The sequence below is a fragment of the Aplidium turbinatum genome, chromosome 18 (genome assembly GCF_918807975.1).
Source record: "Aplidium turbinatum chromosome 18, kaAplTurb1.1, whole genome shotgun sequence".
NCBI classification, from domain to species: Eukaryota; Metazoa; Chordata; class Ascidiacea; order Aplousobranchia; family Polyclinidae; genus Aplidium; species Aplidium turbinatum.
Window position 1 is genome coordinate 8,727,104 of NC_137489.1, and position 12,495 is coordinate 8,739,598.

Here is a 12,495-nt window from a genome sequence, read left to right on the forward strand (position 1 = left end):
GTGAAACTACTTTACCTTTGCTTTACTGTTCACACACTTCAATCGACATGTTTTGGTCAATTCTTCTTTGTCATGAGTTGCCAAGGGGGACTTGTATACCAGCTCCTAAACTTTTTGCCACCTTTTCCTTTTTTAGCGAACATTTAGATAAAAACAATTAGCCTAGAAATGAATCTCGAGCTGAAATGCAACGGCCCACTGCATATGAAGTCTATTTGGCAACGTTACTCATAATTACTTACCGGGGACAATATGGGCATTGACGCTCAAGCTGAAATCTAACAGCCCGCTGCATATGAAGCTTCTTCTGGCAGCGTAAATAATTGCGCAAGACAATGTATGAGGGGACGACATCGGGGGTACGATATCGTCAAGGGACGACATCGTTACCAAAGGCTTTTGATACACAGGAGATTATCGAGATTGGTAGAGTGAAGTTTTTGATTGTTAAAGTGTTGTTGCCGGGGAGTTATTCCATCTATATCTATTACTTAGGTGCCACTGATCAGAGAGCAGACCTTAGAATGCGTTGCTCAAGTGTACACCGCAAGAGTCAAACCAGCGCTGCTTGATCTTCAAGCTTCTTCGTTTACAAAGTCACGCACTAACCAATTGAGCTATCTGGCTGGTGTAAGCTTTCTATCACAGAACATATCAGAAGAAAGTAAAGCTCTAATAACCTGGTTTTATTACGATACAGCTGGATTAAATCGGTTTTTCACTCTTATGGTGTGATTTCAAACCAATAGTGAATAACTGATTTTTCTTTGACAGCCCTAACCTAAAAAAGGGAATTGTAGAGTGCACTTAAAACTTAGCGCAGTGTATGGTACTTAATTAGCTACCAATGTTGGCCTAAGTGATCCTGCTGAACTCTTCTCCTGCTCAATTTCTCTTGTCCTCATTACAGTTTATCTTTTTATATTTCGGACTGACTGTCTTGAGTAAAAATTCTGTACAATTGCATGTGCGATATTCTGCTTGTGATTTTCCAAATAATGACGAAAGCACATCACTCAAACGAATAGTCACCTGGACATGCTGCAACCAAAAAAAAACAACAAAAATTAGGTGCATTACCGATTTCGATCACAAATTTTGATAAGTATGGCGGTGCCTCACCATGGGCATTCCCCATTCTCATAGAAGAAAAATGATTGGTCGAGTTACATCACATGATCAATGTATTTTTAGTAACGCGGAAAACACCAAGACGTCATCGAAAAACAGCGCTCTTGAGCTAACGGATAGATTGGTACTTTTCACTATTGTGATTGGAAGATTCCAGCTGGTACGCCAAGCACTTTCTGCTTTTGTTTCACTATTCAAAGCTCTCCAGTTAGAAGTTTAGTTTCATGAATTCATTTTTCAACATCACAGTGAAAAATATTAGGCTACTTAGGTGAAACCAACAGGGTCTGAAAAAGAGTCTTTTTTCATTGTCGCAGTTTCATTTCCTTTTATTTTTCGTCATTCACGTCCGGGACAAAAAAGATACTATCAACTACTGTACAATAGTCGATATAGGCCTACCAGCACGTTAATGAACGGAAAAAAGGTGGCAAAGCCTTGAAGGGTTTAAAACGTGCCTGAATAGTAGCCTAAATCATGTAGTAAAGGTAAGGTCCCATACTCGGAATACGGATAGGCCTACTAATGAGAAGATAAGGTTCTCATTATACTAAGCCTTCGGCACTAAGGAGAGTAGGGTGGCCAGTTCCTTTCTCTCGGCCGCCTTTACTTCAGCAACTACGCCCACCCAATTTATTACACCCTGGGTAGAGGTGAGCGGTGTTTTTCAACAATCATGTAGCCTAGTAGAGTGTCAAATGATGCTGCAACAGAGAGAAAGAGAGAGAGAAACCTTTTATTTCGTCTGTTGCGACAATAGTACGGTACAATTATAAACAATACGAATAAAATAGTACCATAGCTATCTAAATACCACAACAGACAGGAAGCAGCGAAAGACTATATCAGTCATCGAGTCAGCTGCTTCCCAGTTCTTAATGTGACAAATGTCAAGCATCGGCAAATTACGTTAAAACAAGATAGGCTGATGTTCAGTAATATTAATGAAAGAAAAAAAAATCATGTGCTGCTGCGATCCTTAAGTGAAGTCCTGTGGTTTTATTCAAATATAAACTTTATTCCGGGTGATTAAAAATAGGAAAAACTTTTGAAATCAATAAACTCTTGTAGCAAGGGCGTTTAAACTGTCATAAAAGAAATGGCTGAGTGACTCTCAGTGGTACCTGTTAGGCTGCATGAAACTAGCGCAATGTGACCATATAATTTGACAAACAAATTGAATAGAATGTAAATGAGAAATAATTGAGTGTAACCGAATAACACAATAGGTCAATAATGTTTTCTTCAGACGAAATTTAACAAAAATCAAATCCAGACGACGTATCATTACAAAGTTTGAGCCCAAAATAACAATTTATGACAATTTTTGTCACTTTTCCACTGACATAAAGCAACAAAATTTAAATTCAATTAAAAAAATCAAACACTTCGCATTGAAATAAAAGCAAGAAAAAAAAAGCATTTTTGTCGATTTAGGCTAAGTGCGATTGATCCAAACTTGTCTGGCAGCCCTGCTTAAAAACTGACTAGGCTTGATTGCTGGCCAACGTTCGATTTTTATGTCAAAAACTAAGTAAATTATCATTAAAAACTCTTGCGCTGGTTTAATTAAATTGATTTATACCGATACAAAACACACTAATCCAGAAAAGTTTAAAAAACAACTGAATTTAAAACAAACAATTTTAGGACAAACTTTGAACCGATTTGATAATGGGCAGCAAACAAGATGTTACACAATAGAATGTAAAACAATTAATCCACATGGTTGTTTGATAAATTTTCTACCGTACTGTACTTCAATTGCTTCACTGGATAATTATTTACTTTCCTCATCCCTATTCTTTCAAAGCTGAGGCTGGCGTCCTATTCTATTGCGCCATAATCTAACCAACAGTTGTACAATGCATTGTTTTGACAATTACATTTTACTCTGATTATTTGTTAATATATGGCGCTGTTAAAACAAAATAAATTGACTTGACTTGGCGAGTCAATTGCTTGTTTGTCACATATGGGTTTCTTTGAATTGTTCTGTCTTTGCGAATTCTTTATCGATTTCGAAAATTTTTGGACTGAAATGACCACAATTAAATTCCTTTCTAAATTTGACTAAAATTTGCTATTCTCCAGGCCTAAGTTTTTCTTTAATCCAATTTATATATTTAGACCTGGAAAGCAAAATCTTTGCTGCTTACTTTGTAAAAGCGCGGAAAAAGGAGAGAGCAAAGGTTTTATTTAAGTTACATAAACCCAAAACAACCATATGGTTTTATTCTGTTTATTTGCGAGACCTGAAACTCAATGAATGAATGATTTGTCAGAGACTGTAGGAATGTTCAAAACATGCAAGTTTTACATACCCTGCAAAAGTGGCACAAGTCCCCACACTGACAGGGAGACAAAGAAACGACCATACGGTCTACTAATCAACTGGCACCCAACAAAAACAGTTTCCCCCTGTTACGCCCCTGCACGCAAGTGTTGAAATTAACTATTTAAATTTTGTAATTTGATTGTAAACATTTTGTGAAATATTAGGCTACCGGTACTGTAAAATAGGAATTGTTGGTCAAAAAATAATTAAGTAACATCATTTAAAAATTAGCAAATTTTACGTTATTACCGTACCAATTGAAAATTTCTCCAAATATGCAGACTATGTTTAGGTGTTTTTTAATAGGCTAAGTTATAGGCCTACGTGGTTCATCTTAAATTTTGAGGCCCTAAGGTTTCAGCCTTTCTAGTCTAATGATAAATCCGCACTGCCTATCGTGAAATTGTAGATCATCAATTTATTGTCCTTGGTTATTTGTTGTTTTGTTTGCCAATGACGATGCTGGTTGAATTACTGATGCTAATTTGTTACTGCAAAAAATTTTTTTTATGATGCTGGTTATTATTTAACAGTAGCCTATGACATCAACGATCGAAACGCTCCATCAACAAGGGCGTACGACTGTAAGACATTTTCAAAAGTTAATAACACCATTGAACTACTTTGTTCCAGCCCAGAGTAAAAGCAAATCACTACAACAAGTAGTGTGATGTAATCTTATCGTTACCAGTAGCCTACTCCCAGGAAATTTGTTTTTGTAGGCTACTCTGCAGAAAAAACCGTAAAACATGGCTTACGATAGGTTATTTGTGGAGTGTGGACAGTGAATTACATTAACAGCCCATACCCTACCCTACATTGTTCACTAAGTCACAAACTGTAGCCTACTAATATCTTAAACAAAAAACGCACATTGGTTTATTTTTGTCTGTTATGAGTCTTTTTCGTGTTAGGATAGACCATGGATAGGTCTAAGTATCTTATTATTATTTCAAAATTGCATTAATTAGAAGAGGGAAAATTGCCAGGGCTTATTACAAATGCATTTATTGGATAATGGGTAAAATTTGGAATGTTACAGATCCAAAATTGCTTGTCGCTAAACTTTCATGTAGGCCTAAAGTTAAATATTTGTGATTCTGGAGTGCCCTCCCCCCAATCAAATGAGTCACGCTACGCCACTGAATTCAACGTGTTGAATTTTGATAAAAAAAAGATATTTAAACGTCCCTTGATACTCAAATAAACTTTATCTCAAACGTTTTCCGTCAAATAACTGTTTGACTGATCGATTGATTGATGGAACCTTTATTCTCGGAGATTGAAAAAGCGTTTACTTAGAGCTTAATCCTAGAAATTTCTTGCAGAGACTTCTTCTTCTTGCGTTTGAGGCCGCCGCAGATCACGTTGTTACATCCAGGCGCAGCAGCCAATGGATTGTGTGTTCATCGAGCTTGTGAGGTCCACTTATCTGTCCTGAAGTCGATATACATGACAATGGTAGATAATCAAGGCCGGATTTAGCTGATGGGGGGCCCGGGGCACTTTTAGATCGGGGGGCCCCCTGCAAAAAAAATTTTCGCGCATACGCCGCGAAAAACCACCTCTGCGGCCATAGTAGCATCAATCCAGCACTGCACAGCATTTTGCAGAAACTTCAAAGGCTGAAAGGAAGAAAAAATAACACAAAATCACATTTTTTCCACAGGGGGGCCCTTCAAAAGTCGGGGGGCTCGGGGCACCTGCCCCCTCTGCCCCCCCTAAATCCGGGCCTGTAGATAATGTGATGTGCGGTCTGAGAATCTGAGCCACACGCTCAAGATGGTGAATCGGCGAGGCCCCATTGAAACATGTTGCTTTTGAAACGGACTACTCCAGTCCGCAGGCGATTGAGCTTCACCCATTCCTTCCGAGGTAGTTCTGCTCCGGGCAGGGGCTCCAAGAGAGGGGAGAAGTCGGGCAACTTTCCCCCCTAGCATAGCATTGTAAAGGAAAAACGAGTAGTTTTTCGTTTTTTCACGTTTGAGGGAGGCCCATTTTGCCACTAAGATATAGTGTAGGCTACCAACTTAAAAAATTAACAAACTTTTGAATGAAATAGGCAGTTCCAAGCATTTTTTGAGCATGGTAGATACTTGAGATGTTTCTCATCAAGAACAAATCATTCTTGTATTAAAGTAGGCTATGTTAAACTGCTTCAAGAAGTAAAATTTGATGCTGTTAAGCCTACTGATTTCTGTATCATTATAGGGTTTCTATTGTTTAGTGTTGTCTAGATGTCATATCATTTTTGGAGTAATTAATCAACTGTAAGCTATGCTTGCGTCATTTTCAATTGTAACCCGGCCAGGTAGGAAATTCTAATGAAAGCTGTCTCATCCAAGCAGTCTGTTACGGACAATTTTCAAATCAAACGTTACATAAAACCGTTGTCTACTGAACCTGACGTCTTGCGTCATATGGACTATTGCTAGAAATAAGCAAAGATTGCATCACCTTTGTTACACCTGTTGAAACATTACATCATCGTTAAATCTTGAATTACGAGATATGGTGTAAGCCAAACTTAACAGGTGCTGGAATAGCTTCATAATGCTTATCATTATTACGTCACATAAGATGGTTACGTGCGTTTGGAAGATTGCAATCTATTCTTGTCATTTTAAAATTGTTGCTTGAAAGGTTGATCGCATATTTAACTGTTTTGCTTAGTGCTTGCCAGCTGGACGAAATTTCCGTCTTTATCTCAGTAATTTGTATTGTGGTGACAAGTTTTAGTGGCGTACGGTATTGCGTCCCAATTTCGACAGCCTTGAGGCTAATTTTACAGAAATACAATTCTTGAATAGACGTTTTCAGAAGAGTGTTTCTTTCGGTCATTACATATACAGACGAACGGATCCGGGAACTTTAAGTTACAATTTTCCCACAAAGAGATTATGGTTTGCCGTTGTGACCACAGCCTACTTGAACAGTTTCAAATCTATGCTTCTCTGCATTTTGTAGATTACAGTTTTAAACAATATTCACTCGACTAACCAATTCATACAGCGATAAAGAACTGTGTTCAATGGATAGCTAGATATTCAATGGATAGATGTCCGCCCCGATAGCTCAGTTGGTTAGCGTGTGTGACTTCGTGAACGAAGAAGCTTCAAGATCAAGCGGCGCCAGTCCGACTCTCTGAGTGTGCGCTTGAGCAACGCATTCTGACGACTGCTTTCCATACAGCGGCATCTAATGGATGGAATAATTCCCCGGCAACAGCACTTCAATAATCGGAAACTTCACTCTGTCAATCTCGATAATCGGCCCTGCGTCAAAAGCCTCTACAAGTGTTTTGAAACTACAAGAAAAAATCTATTCAAGGCTTTGTCAGTCCAAGGATAAAGATTCAAAACCTAATTTTAGGGCACAGAAATTTGTAAAGAATTGTTTACTATTCAATATGACTCAAAACCGTGGCTACGCTCAAAACCTATTGAACAGCGTATGCATGATGTGCAAATCAGACGTTGCAAAATCTTTATTAGCCTACTTGTCGCTGTGACCCGCAACTTAGCATTGCAAAAGGTCCGGAATGGATTGAATGCTTTGTTGAGCTATTTTCATTGCCTGTATTGTGTGCTTATAAATTTTTCTCCACTTAGCCTATACTAAAATTACCAGCTACTATAAGTTCGATTTGCATCATGATTGGAACAAATAGGCTGCTGGTACGCAGACTTGTCAAGAAGAGGAAACGTCATCACCGACCCTACAACAGCTTTTCCAAAATTCCACTCAACAAACAGACAAGAGTGGATAACAGGATCATCAGCAAACACCCCCGCACTGTCAAGTGCTCAAACACTACATAGGCTGGGCACTTTCAGCAGTCCTGGTCTCCTGGATGCCCACACGGCGAATCCATCATTCAGGACGTCGATCACCTGGTCAAGGATTGCCTAGTCACCAAAATCAGTGTCGGATATGGAGCAGTATGTGGAGATGTTGATATATGACAGTTTAAAGACTGGTTAAATGTGCCAAAGGCACCGCGTATGAGATGTGCAAACCATAATACGACTCTACAATCTTTTCTAGACGAAATAGTGATCAACCTCAGCAATTTTGCTGCAAGTGTAGTCGAGTGATTTTTGTTGATTTTTACAGTAGCCTATATTGAAAGAAGTTTTTTTCATATTGATAGGTTGTTAAAATCTAAACTTAAAAGGAATTCAATTTTGCGCTGAGGAAAGTAGCCCAAGTTCAGCTTAAAACATATGATACAACGTGTGATGGAACTTTACTTTATTGAAAGCTTTAACTAACTTAGAAGTGAAGCATCTAAAAACACAAAGAGTTACTGAAAATAAACCACATAACTGAGAATAGAATTAGGCATCTGACTGGCAACTAAACACTTGTACAACTGATCGGGTTTGTAACGAACTGATTAGTCAACGCACAAGGAACACAGGCACAATACAGAGTAAGTGAAACAAACGTGTCAATCAACGAATACAAATGAACTCAGGCAAGTTTTAAGGCAATTGACAACATTCACCCCCGCTCAATGTGAAACTGCGTCACCGTATCTGGCAGGAGGGACCCCACGAGTAGATCGAGTTGATCTGCGTAAGACAGGTTCAATGTTTTCTTCGGATGAAGTACTGTGAGTAGGCTCACCGCCATCAACTTCCTCATGAATCCGGGCGATTGGCTGGGTCTCTTCGTCGAGCGGCGAACAAGGAGCCAGATCGCTGATTGAGACGTGACTCTCTCTCCCATCAGGATACCGGATACTTGCAAAGTTAGGGTTGGCTTCCAGCAAGTGAACTTCTCGGACCAGGTCATCGTTTTTGTGTGCTTTTACAAAGTTACGTAGCAATAGTGGGCCGAAATGTGTAAGCCACGTTGGTATGGATTTTCCTGAGCAAGAGCGTCTGTTAAATCGAAAGAATAATTCGTGTGGAGTTGCGGTAGTCGAGGTATTTAAAAGAGAGCGGGTTGCGTGAAGCGCATTTGGGAGCATTGCTTCCGAACAAGAGATAGGAAGGTCGTTTGATTTCAGAGCCAGACGAATTGACTTCCATATTATGCCGATGTAGCGTTCGACTTGTGAATTTCCGGTTGGGTGATACGGCGATGATGTGCTAGAAGCAATGCCCCGCTTCAACAGATAATCCTTAACGCTCCCAGATGTAAAACACTTAGCGTTGTCGGAATGAACATAGTTGGGTACTTCACAAAGCGTAAATAATTTATTTAAACAACTAATGACAGTACAAGCATGCATATCGCGACATGGAAAGGCGAAGGGAAATCTGGAATATTCGTCAGTTATAACAAGCAAGTATTTATTATTCGACGTAGACGGTAAGGGGCCTTTGAAGTCGATACTGATCCTGTCTAGGGGACGAGTCGCTTTGATGAGTTGGCTCTCTTCAGGTTTGTAAAATGATGGTTTAAGCTCCGAGCATGTCGGACAAGCAGAACAAACTTTGCGAACATCTTCTGCAGAGTAGGGTAAGTTTTTAGAACGCACGAAGTGCAGCAATCGTGTCATTCCGAGGTGGCAGAGAGCTGAGTGTATGCTCGCTAGATCAAGCTCTGACGATATCGAAGTACAGAAAGCCCGAGTCAATGAATCAGGGGCGACGTTATTTTTCCCCGGCCTATATTTGATTGTGTAACTATACGACGATAGTTCAAGCCACCAGCACTGGATTTTATTGTTTTTAGTCTTTGTTCGTTTACGGTTGTCTAGCATGACCGCTACGGACCTCTGATCAGTAATCAAAGTGAAGTGTTGACGGGAAAGAAAGTGACTCCATTTTCGCACCGCTTCCACGATGGCAGTACGGTAGCCTCCTTCTCCACAGCCGGATAGTGTAATTCACCACCTTGGAATGATCTAGACATAAACGCTACAGGTCGATCGGCTTGATTTAAGGTTGCTGAGACTGCGACCTCTGACGCATCGCATTCCACAACGAACGGTAAATCCTCATCTGTGGAACGCAGTGAAGCTCTTTCGATGCCTCTCTTCAGATCCTCGAAATCTTCTAACTCGATATCATTTAACGGGAACGACTTCACTTGTTTCAAACGGGAGATTTTATCAGAAAATCGGTATATCCATTTAGCATAGTAAGTAAATAACCTTAGGACCCTCTTTAACGACTTCGCATTTCCAGGGGGTGGAAGTTCTTTTAAGGGTCGCAATCATTCTGAATCAGGTTTTATTATACCATTCCCCACTAAATAATCGAGAATATTAACACTGCGATCGATGAAATAGTTTTCTTTTCGTTTAGAGTCCAGTTCCGGAGTGTGAGTGCTTGGAGTAGATGCTTGACATTGTTGTCGTGCTCTGTCTGATCACGACCAGCAACAGTGGTATTGTCCAAGTATGGAAATGTATCGACCAGATCCTCTTCTTGGACCAGCTTATCCATTTCTCTCTGAAAGGCCGGTACCCCATTGGTTACTCCGAAGGGGATTCTGGTGAACTCCCACAATTTCCCACATGCTTCAAATGCCGTAAAAATGTAATCTTTTCTAGCAATTGGGACTTGGTGGTAGGCACTACGGAGATCAAATTAATGTAAAAAATATGTGATGATTTGCCATTTCGTTAATTAAAGTATCGATTTTAGGTAAAGGGTAAGCATCGAGCTCCGTAAACAGGTTGATAGTTTGCGAATAGTCAACACATAGACGGCGTTTATCATTTTCTACATCTTTTACAACTACCGTACTATTTGTGCACGCCATGGGGAAATGCTTGGTCGAATTATACCTTCAGTACAAAGACGAGTAATTTCTTTATTTATGAACTCTTGGTTGTTGGCAGAAGCTGAGGCCAGCGCACACGTACTTTGCGAAATAATAAAGTCATCTTTTTTACCGCCATATTGAAAAACTACCTGGTTATGTTGTGATTGAAAATCTTGCCCCAACAATATATCGCTACACAAATGGTTAAGTACTTTAAAACGCACGTCAAGATATATGCATTGCAATCATTAATACTAAGATCGACAGTACAACTGCCGTGAACATTACTTTTCAGATTTGATGAAGCCATTGATACACTGCTGCAGCAAGGAGTGACATGTAGGTTTAACCGCTTTGCGGTATCTTTGTTGATAAAACTGCACGAGCTACCGGTATTACCGGTATCAATCAATGCAGAAACTTTAGTACCACACACTACCGCGGTAGTACTCGCTTGCCTTAAGCACGTTGGCGCTTCATGGATTGCACACATCGTTGCACCGGTGCTTGCTCCTTGCTGGACTTTCGATCGGCAAACATTAGCGAAATGTCCTTTTCTCGAGCACTTAAAACAAACAGAATTCCTAGCGGGACACACAGTTCTTTCGTGATACTGGCGCCCGCAAAAAAAGCACAGTTTACTCACACTTCCTGAGACAGTCCCTTCACTTGCTTCTTCTTTAGTCACTTCTTCGGCTACCGCTGTTGCAGATAATCCAAGACCTGTCGTGTGTGCTTGCGAATAGAGCTCGGAGTGCTTTCGAGCCCGTGCTTGTTCAACAGCCGTTTCGATGCTTAATTGGCGATTTTCTAGCAACCGTTGTCGAAGGGGATAGGATCCCGTTGATAAAATAGTCTCGAATCATTTCATTCCGGTACTCTTCGATCGACACTGCCCGGAAATTACAATCTCTTGAGAGCTTTTGAAGCGTCAGTAAGAATTCGTCTAGCGACTGTCCAGGTTCTTGCTTTAAAGTCGCGAACAGGTGTCTGGCGAAGATCTCGCTAGGAGTTTTAGAATATAGGTTCTTCAACGTAGTAACAGCCGCTTCGTAAGTTTCGCACTCTTTAATGTGCTCAAAAGTACCGTGCGCGGACATTTTGCCGAAAGACATTTTGCCGAAACCCATTTTACCGAAAGACATTTTGCCGAAAGACATTTTGCCGAAAGACATTTTGCCGAAAGGACATTATGCCGAAGGACATTTTGCCGAATGGACAAATTGCTTAAAGGACTAATTGCCGAACGGACTAATTGCCGAAAGGACTAATTGCCGAATGGACAAATTGCCGAAACAATTTGGAAAAAAATTACTTTGAAGTGACGCAAAGTCTCGTTACTATGCAAGCAGTGCTTTTGAAATAGAATCACTTTGCTACTGTTTGTTTGCCTAAAAATTACTTTGAAGCAACGCTGCAACACCAAGTCTCGTTACTATGCAAGCAGTGCCTTTGAACTGGTAATTATTTTGAAGTGACACCAAGTCGCAAGTCTCATTGCTATGCAAGCAATGCCTTTGAACTGATAATTATTTTGAAGTGACACCAAGTCTCGTTACCATGCAAGCAGTGGCTTTGAAATACTGTAGTAATTACTTTGCTACTGTTGTTTGCCTAAAAATTGCTTTATATACAGTATCCACAGTTTTTGGAAATCAGTATTAGTTTGAAGTGACACCAAGTCTCATCTATAAGTATAGGCTATAGGCTATGCAGTCTCCACAGGTTTTGGAGATCAGTATTAGACGTTCGCTTATACATATAACACTTCTGTCGGATACTTACGCGCTGTCGCACATAATTTGTGAGTGAAATCTGTTTGTGAATGACATTTATGTGTTATTAGGTTATGATAATACATAAAATGCATTTGTATAATTTCGGCAATTTGTCCATTCGGCATTTAGTCCTTTCGGCAATTAGTCCTTTCTGCAAAATGAGTTTCGGCAAAATGTCCATTCGGCAAAATGTCTTTCGGCAAAATGGGTTTCGGCAAAATGGGTTTCGGCAAAATGTCTTTCGGCAAAATGTCTTTCGGCAAAATGTCTTTCGGCAAAATGTCTGGGTACCCAAAAGTACCATGCGAGACACAGTTTGTGAGGATCTTAAGCTTGTCCACCCTCTGCCTTTGCTCTTCAGGGAGTGCTTGGGTTAGGGCTTCGATATGGTAACGCCTAGAACATCACACAACTAAGGCGAAAGAGTCATGTCCATTGAGTCCTGTCTTTGTCATGAGTTACCGAGGGGGTGGGGGAGACTTCTATACCTGGGACTGGTATATAAGTCCCCCCACCCCCCTT